The sequence below is a fragment of the Lissotriton vulgaris genome, chromosome 7 (assembly GCF_964263255.1).
Source record: "Lissotriton vulgaris chromosome 7, aLisVul1.2, whole genome shotgun sequence".
Classification (NCBI taxonomy): domain Eukaryota; kingdom Metazoa; phylum Chordata; class Amphibia; order Caudata; family Salamandridae; genus Lissotriton; species Lissotriton vulgaris.
In genome coordinates, this window is record NC_141695.1 from 1,390,833,058 (window position 1) to 1,390,840,557 (window position 7,500).

A 7,500-nucleotide genomic window follows, 5' to 3' on the forward strand; every position below is an offset into this window, starting at 1 on the left:
CTACGTCCACAGACCCTCGCGCACACACACTTTTGTCAACAAGCTTTTTCGCAATTAAGAGTATCAGGGACCCATGTTGAAATACAAAAGCAGCACACCACGTGACGGCCATCACATAGAGTCCAGCAGCAAATGGGAAACGTTTAACTAGCTGTGGTCCTATTACTTGCGCTCTACCGTGGAACAACTGCTGGATGAGTCCTGCTGGAGAATATTGAACCTACAACAAGTCTGAGGTAAATAAGAATTCCACAGGAATATAATCAAACAGGGACCTACAACCCTTCCGAGCCAGATAGGAGTCGAACCTACAATCTTCTGATCCGTAGACAGACGCGTTATCCATTGCGCCACTGGCCCTATTTAGACTTATGCATCCTTTTGTCCTTAAGTGGGCTAGAAAGTGTGTGTGTGTGTGTGTGTGTGTGAAGGCACAAGGAAACCCATCTGACCTCCTGGAAGTCTGTTCTGTGAGGTTTTCCCAAGTTTTACAAAGGACTTTAGGAGAAGGAAGCACCTAAAAGCTAGGCGAAATGGTCCTAGATCCAAGGAAATCTTTTAGATCAGGCTCAGTTTCTTAAATAGTTTGCATTAACATAATCAGTTCCAGGTCTGTGTGGGGCTGAGCTTGAGAACTCCTTAGTAAGTAGGCGTTTACAACAATAAAGGGTTTAATATTACAACACAGGCGAACATTCAGACACATTATCATAAGCTCACCTTGTCCAGGGACCCAAGCATGCTGCCTTTCCACTCTCAGAGCCCTTCACCTAACCTACTGTGCAGCTGTTTCACCTTTAATATCACTGTTCCACAGGCAGCGTGACGTCACAATGCTCCTTGTCTGTAGCCCGAACCAGGAGCCTTTGCAAACCTGGTATAATCTACATACTTACGGTGTGTTTAGTCTTGGACCACAAATGCAGTGAAGAATAATGGATTGCTACTCTTCATACATTTTTGACCATTGGCTCAGATTTGAATGCGTACTGGCCATCTGAGCATCTCTGCCAGGCCACCCTATGTCTAGAGACTGTAGATTTAGAGAGTTTATAAACATTGTCAGTTCATCAATAAAGTGTGCTCGCTTCGGCAGCACATATACTAAAATTGGAACGATACAGAGAAGATTAGCATGGCCCCTGCGCAAGGATGACACGCAAATTCGTGAAGCATTCCATATTTTTAACAGCTTTTAGGAGAGAAATCTTTTTTGTTTTCAAGACTAATTGAAAAAATAAAGCAGGTCCCAGTGCTGTCCCCGTGATATGTATTTTTCAATTAGTCTCTCCTCAACATTTTTTATGTATTTGCTTTGCAGTAAAGAAGGTGCGCTCTATGTTCAGCTGCATTTAGCAAGGAAGCCTGCAGGACTTCTGGGACTTTTCTTTCTCTTTTTTAGCCTCACTGTCATTATTCTTCACCACCCCCAAATCTATACTGCTGCAGTGTTGTGTTGCTTCGTGGGAAGCAGGACAAAGAGAAGGGCAGGGCCTATGCAAATGAAGGCCTCAGGGCTGTCTGGGAGTGCCTTTTTAGCAGTATTGTTAAAGTCCACCTTGCAACCGGATTGGTCGGGTAAGCTGAAAAACACCATGCCAGATTGGGCACCAGGTCTCTAGGCGCTTGGAGGACATATTGGGTCTACATCCCTCAGTTTCTGAGGTCCAAGAAATGTTCACCCTCTACCCTAATAGAGAGGTCTTGGCCGATCGTGGCTGAGAGGGGAAGAAGGTAGCAGTGCAAGATGCTTATGGGCCTTCTCTAATAATGGACCAACTTTCTCTCTCTCTCCTTACTTGTGGTTCTGCCTGGCTACTGGGGCTACCAGTTGTAAGCCTGCAGCCCACAGGGAGTTGGTTTGTTCCTCTCACACATGTAAATGGGTAAGCATTCAAGTGCACACACCTGCCTACGTCCACAGACCCTCGCGCACACACACTTTTGTCAACAAGCTTTTTCGCAATTAAGAGTATCAGGGACCCATGTTGAAATACAAAAGCAGCACACCACGTGACGGCCATCACATAGAGTCCAGCAGCAAATGGGAAACGTTTAACTAGCTGTGGTCCTATTACTTGCGCTCTTCCGTGGAACAACTGCTGGATGAGTCCTGCTGGAGAATATTGAACCTACAACAAGTCTGAGGTAAATAAGAATTCCACAGAAATATAATCAAACAGGGACCTACAACCCTTCCGAGCCAGATAGGAGTCGAACCTACAATCTTCTGATCCGTAGTCAGACGCGTTATCCATTGCGCCACTGGCCCTATGTAGACTTATGCATCCTTTTGTCCTTAAGTGGGCTAGAAAGTGTGTGTGTGTGTGTGTGTGTGTGAAGGCACAAGGAAACCCATCTGACCTCCTGGAAGTCTGTTCTGTGAGGTTTTCCCAAGTTTTACAAAGGACTTTAGGAGAAGGAAGCACCTAAAAGCTAGGCGAAATGGTCCTAGATCCAAGGAAATCTTTTAGATCAGGCTCAGTTTCTTAAATAGTTTGCATTAACATAATCAGTTCCAGGTCTGTGTGGGGCTGAGCTTGAGAACTCCTTAGTAAGTAGGCGTTTACAACAATAAGGGGTTTAATATTACAACACAGGCGAACATTCAGACACATTATCATAAGCTCACCTTGTCCAGGGACCCAAGCATGCTGCCTTTCCACTCTCAGAGCCCTTCACCTAACCTACTGTGCAGCTGTTTCACCTTTAATATCACTGTTCCACAGGCAGCGTGACGTCACAATGCTCCTTGTCTGTAGCCCGAACCAGGAGCCTTTGCAAACCTGGTATAATCTACATACTTACGGTGTGTTTAGTCTTGGACCACAAATGCAGTGAAGAATAATGGATTGCTACTCTTCATACATTTTTGACCATTGGCTCAGATTTGAATGCGTACTGGCCATCTGAGCATCTCTGCCAGGCCACCCTATGTCTAGAGACTGTAGATTTAGAGAGTTTATAAACATTGTCAGTTCATCAATAAAGTGTGCTCGCTTCGGCAGCACATATACTAAAATTGGAACGATACAGAGAAGATTAGCATGGCCCCTGCGCAAGGATGACACGCAAATTCGTGAAGCGTTCCATATTTTTAACAGCTTTTAGGAGAGAAATCTTTTTTGTTTTCAAGACTAATTGAAAAAATAAAGCAGGTCCCAGTGCTGTCCCCGTGATATGTATTTTTCAATTAGTCTCTCCTCAACATTTTTAATGTATTTGCTTTGCAGTAAAGAAGGTGCGCTCTATGTTCAGCTGCATTTAGCAAGGAAGCCTGCAGGACTTCTGGGACTTTTCCTTCTCTTTTTTAGCCTCACTGTCATTATTCTTCACCACCCCCAAATCTATACTGCTGCAGTGTTGTGTTGCTTCGTGGGAAGCAGGACAAAGAGAAGGGCAGGGCCTATGCAAATGAAGGCCTCAGGGATGTCTGGGAGTGCCTTTTTAGCAGTATTGTTAAAGTCCACCTTGCAACCGGATTGGTCGGGTAAGCTGAAAAACACCATGCCAGATTGGGCACCAGGTCTCTAGGCGCTTGGAGGACATATTGGGTCTACATCCCTCAGTTTCTGAGGTCCAAGAAATGTTCACCCTCTACCCTAATAGAGAGGTCTTGGCCGATCGTGGCTGAGAGGGGAAGAAGGTAGCAGTGCAAGATGCTTATGGGCCTTCTCTAATAATGGACCAACTTTCTCTCTCTCTCCTTACCTGTGGTTCTGCCTGGCTACTGGGGCTACCAGTTGTAAGCCTGCAGCCCACAGTGAGTTGGTTTGTTCCTCTCACACATGTAAATGGGTAAGCATTCAAGTGCACACACCTGCCTACGTCCACAGACCCTCGCGCACACACACTTTTGTCAACAAGCTTTTTCGCAATTAAGAGTATCAGGGACCCATGTTGAAATACAAAAGCAGCACACCACGTGACGGCCATCACATAGAGTCCAGCAGCAAATGGGAAACGTTTAACTAGCTGTGGTCCTATTACTTGCGCTCTACCGTGGAACAACTGCTGGATGAGTCCTGCTGGAGAATATTGAACCTACAACAAGTCTGAGGTAAATAAGAATTCCACAGGAATATAATCAAACAGGGACCTACAACCCTTCCGATCCAGATAGGAGTCGAACCTACAATCTTCTGATCCGTAGTCAGACGCGTTATCCATTGCGCCACTGGCCCTATGTAGACTTATGCATCCTTTTGTCCTTAAGTGGGCTAGAAAGTGTGTGTGTGTGTGTGTGTGTGTGAAGGCACAAGGAAACCCATCTGACCTCCTGGAAGTCTGTTCTGTGAGGTTTTCCCAAGTTTTACAAAGGACTTTAGGAGAAGGAAGCACCTAAAAGCTAGGCGAAATGGTCCTAGATCCAAGGAAATCTTTTAGATCAGGCTCAGTTTCTTAAATAGTTTGCATTAACATAATCAGTTCCAGGTCTGTATGGGGCTGAGCTTGAGAACTCCTTAGTAAGTAGGCGTTTACAACAATAAGGGGTTTAATATTACAACACAGGCGAACATTCAGACACATTATCATAAGCTCACCTTGTCCAGGGACCCAAGCATGCTGCCTTTCCACTCTCAGAGCCCTTCACCTAAAATACTGTGCAGCTGTTTCACCTTTAATATCACTGTTCCACAGGCAGCGTGACGTCACAATGCTCCTTGTCTGTAGCCCGAACCAGGAGCCTTTGCAAACCTGGTATAATCTACATACTTACGGTGTATTTAGTCTTGGACCACAAATGCAGTGAAGAATAATGGATTGCTACTCTTCATACATTTTTGACCATTGGCTCAGATTTGAATGCGTACTGGCCATCTGAGCATCTCTGCCAGGCCACCCTATGTCTAGAGACTGTAGATTTAGAGAGTTTATAAACATTGTCAGTTCATCAATAAAGTGTGCTCGCTTCGGCAGCACATATACTAAAATTGGAACGATACAGAGAAGATTAGCATGGCCCCTGCGCAAGGATGACACGCAAATTCGTGAAGCGTTCCATATTTTTAACAGCTTTTAGGAGAGAAATCTTTTTTGTTTTCAAGACTAATTGAAAAAATAAAGCAGGTCCCAGTGCTGTCCCCGTGATATGTATTTTTCAATTAGTCTCTCCTCAACATTTTTAATGTATTTGCTTTGAAGTAAAGAAGGTGCGCTCTATGTTCAGCTGCATTTAGCAAGGAAGCCTGCAGGACTTCTGGGACTTTTCTTTCTCTTTTTTAGCCTCACTGTCATTATTCTTCACCACCCCCAAATCTATACTGCTGCAGTGTTGTGTTGCTTCGTGGGAAGCAGGACAAAGAGAAGGGCAGGGCCTATGCAAATGAAGGCCTCAGGGATGTCTGGGAGTGCCTTTTTAGCAGTATTGTTAAAGTCCACCTTGCAACCGGATTGGTCGGGTAAGCTGAAAAACACCATGCCAGATTGGGCACCAGGTCTCTAGGCGCTTGGAGGACATATTGGGTCTACATCCCTCAGTTTCTGAGGTCCAAGAAATGTTCACCCTCTACCCTAATAGAGAGGTCTTGGCCGATCGTGGTCGAGAGGGGAAGAAGGTAGCAGTGCAAGATGCTTATGGTCCTTCTCTAATAATGGACCAACTTTCTCTCTCTCCTTACCTGTGGTTCTGCCTGGCTACTGGGGCTACCAGTTGTAAGCCTGCAGCCCACAGTGAGTTGGTTTGTTCCTCTCACACATGTAAATGGGTAAGCATTCAAGTGCACACACCTGCCTACGTCCACAGACCCTCGCGCACACACACTTTTGTCAACAAGCTTTTTCGCAATTAAGAGTATCAGGGACCCATGTTGAAATACAAAAGCAGCACACCACGTGACGGCCATCACATAGAGTCCAGCAGCAAATGGGAAACGTTTAACTAGCTGTGGTCCTATTACTTGCGCTCTACCGTGGAACAACTGCTGGATGAGTCCTGCTGGAGAATATTGAACCTACAACAAGTCTGAGGTAAATAAGAATTCCACAGAAATATAATCAAACAGGGACCTACAACCCTTCCGAGCCAGATAGGAGTCGAACCTACAATCTTCTGATCTGTAGTCAGACGCGTTATCCATTGCGCCACTGGCCCTATGTAGACTTATGCATCCTTTTGTCCTTAAGTGGGCTAGAAAGTGTGTGTGTGTGTGTGTGTGTGTGTGAAGGCACAAGGAAACCCATCTGACCTCCTGGAAGTCTGTTCTGTGAGGTTTTCCCAAGTTTTACAAAGGACTTTAGGAGAAGGAAGCACCTAAAAGCTAGGCGAAATGGTCCTAGATCCAAGGAAATCTTTTAGATCAGGCTCAGTTTCTTAAATAGTTTGCATTAACATAATCAGTTCCAGGTCTGTGTGGGGCTGAGTTTGAGAACTCCTTAGTAAGTAGGCGTTTACAACAATAAGGGGTTTAATATTACAACACAGGCGAACATTCAGACACATTATCATAAGCTCACCTTGTCCAGGGACCCAAGCATGCTGCCTTTCCACTCTCAGAGCCCTTCACCTAACCTACTGTGCAGCTGTTTCACCTTTAATATCACTGTTCCACAGGCAGCGTGACGTCACAATGCTCCTTGTCTGTAGCCCGAACCAGGAGCCTTTGCAAACCTGGTATAATCTACATACTTACGGTGTGTTTAGTCTTGGACCACAAATGCAGTGAAGAATAAAGGATTGCTACTCTTCATACATTTTTGACCATTGGCTCAGATTTGAATGCGTACTGGCCATCTGAGCATCTCTGCCAGGCCACCCTATGTCTAGAGACTGTAGATTTAGAGAGTTTATAAACATTGTCAGTTCATCAATAAAGTGTGCTCGCTTCGGCAGCACATATACTAAAATTGGAACGATACAGAGAAGATTAGCATGGCCCCTGCGCAAGGATGACACGCAAATTCGTGAAGCGTTCCATATTTTTAACAGCTTTTAGGAGAGAAATCTTTTTTGTTTTCAAGACTAATTGAAAAAATAAAGCAGGTCCCAGTGCTTTCCCCGTGATATGTATTTTTCAATTAGTCTCTCCTCAACATTTTTAATGTATTTGCTTTGCAGTAAAGAAGGTGCGCTCTATGTTCAGCTGCATTTAGCAAGGAAGCCTGCAGGACTTCTGGGACTTTTCTTTCTCTTTTTTAGCCTCACTGTCATTATTCTTCACCACCCCCAAATCTATACTGCTGCAGTGTTGTGTTGCTTCGTGGGAAGCAGGACAAAGAGAAGGGCAGGGCCTATGCAAATGAAGGCCTCAGGGATGTCTGGGAGTGCCTTTTTAGCAGTATTGTTAAAGTCCACCTTGCAACCGGATTGGTCGGGTAAGCTGAAAAACACCATGCCAGATTGGGCACCAGGTCTCTAGGCGCTTGGAGGACATATTGGGTCTACATCCCTCAGTTTCTGAGGTCCAAGAAATGTTCACCCTCTACCCTAATAGAGAGGTCTTGGCCGATCGTGGCTGAGAGGGGAAGAAGGTAGCAGTGCAAGATGCTTATGGGCCTTCT

The 7,500-nt window shown here is 45.1% G+C and overlaps 6 non-coding genes across 6 annotated transcripts; 4 read left to right on the plus strand and 2 right to left on the minus strand.

Moving 5' to 3' along the window:
• Positions 1-1,080: 1,080 nt before the first annotated feature.
• On the plus strand, positions 1,081-1,187 carry LOC147705244 (U6 spliceosomal RNA). Its single transcript, XR_015298225.1, has one exon. It is a non-coding gene; the product is annotated as a U6 spliceosomal RNA (small nuclear RNA).
• A 1,012-nt stretch (positions 1,188-2,199) lies between these two features.
• Positions 2,200-2,272, minus strand: TRNAR-ACG (transfer RNA arginine (anticodon ACG)). The gene has a single exon. It is a non-coding gene; the product is annotated as a tRNA-Arg (tRNA).
• A 720-nt stretch (positions 2,273-2,992) lies between these two features.
• LOC147705246 (U6 spliceosomal RNA) lies at positions 2,993-3,099 on the plus strand. The gene has a single exon (XR_015297990.1). It is a non-coding gene; the product is annotated as a U6 spliceosomal RNA (small nuclear RNA).
• Positions 3,100-4,904: 1,805 nt separating this feature from the next.
• LOC147705247 (U6 spliceosomal RNA) lies at positions 4,905-5,011 on the plus strand. Its single transcript, XR_015297991.1, has one exon. It is a non-coding gene; the product is annotated as a U6 spliceosomal RNA (small nuclear RNA).
• A 1,010-nt stretch (positions 5,012-6,021) lies between these two features.
• TRNAC-ACA (transfer RNA cysteine (anticodon ACA)) lies at positions 6,022-6,094 on the minus strand. The gene has a single exon. It is a non-coding gene; the product is annotated as a tRNA-Cys (tRNA).
• Positions 6,095-6,816: 722 nt separating this feature from the next.
• LOC147705249 (U6 spliceosomal RNA) lies at positions 6,817-6,923 on the plus strand. The gene has a single exon (XR_015297992.1). It is a non-coding gene; the product is annotated as a U6 spliceosomal RNA (small nuclear RNA).
• Positions 6,924-7,500: the final 577 nt, after the last annotated feature.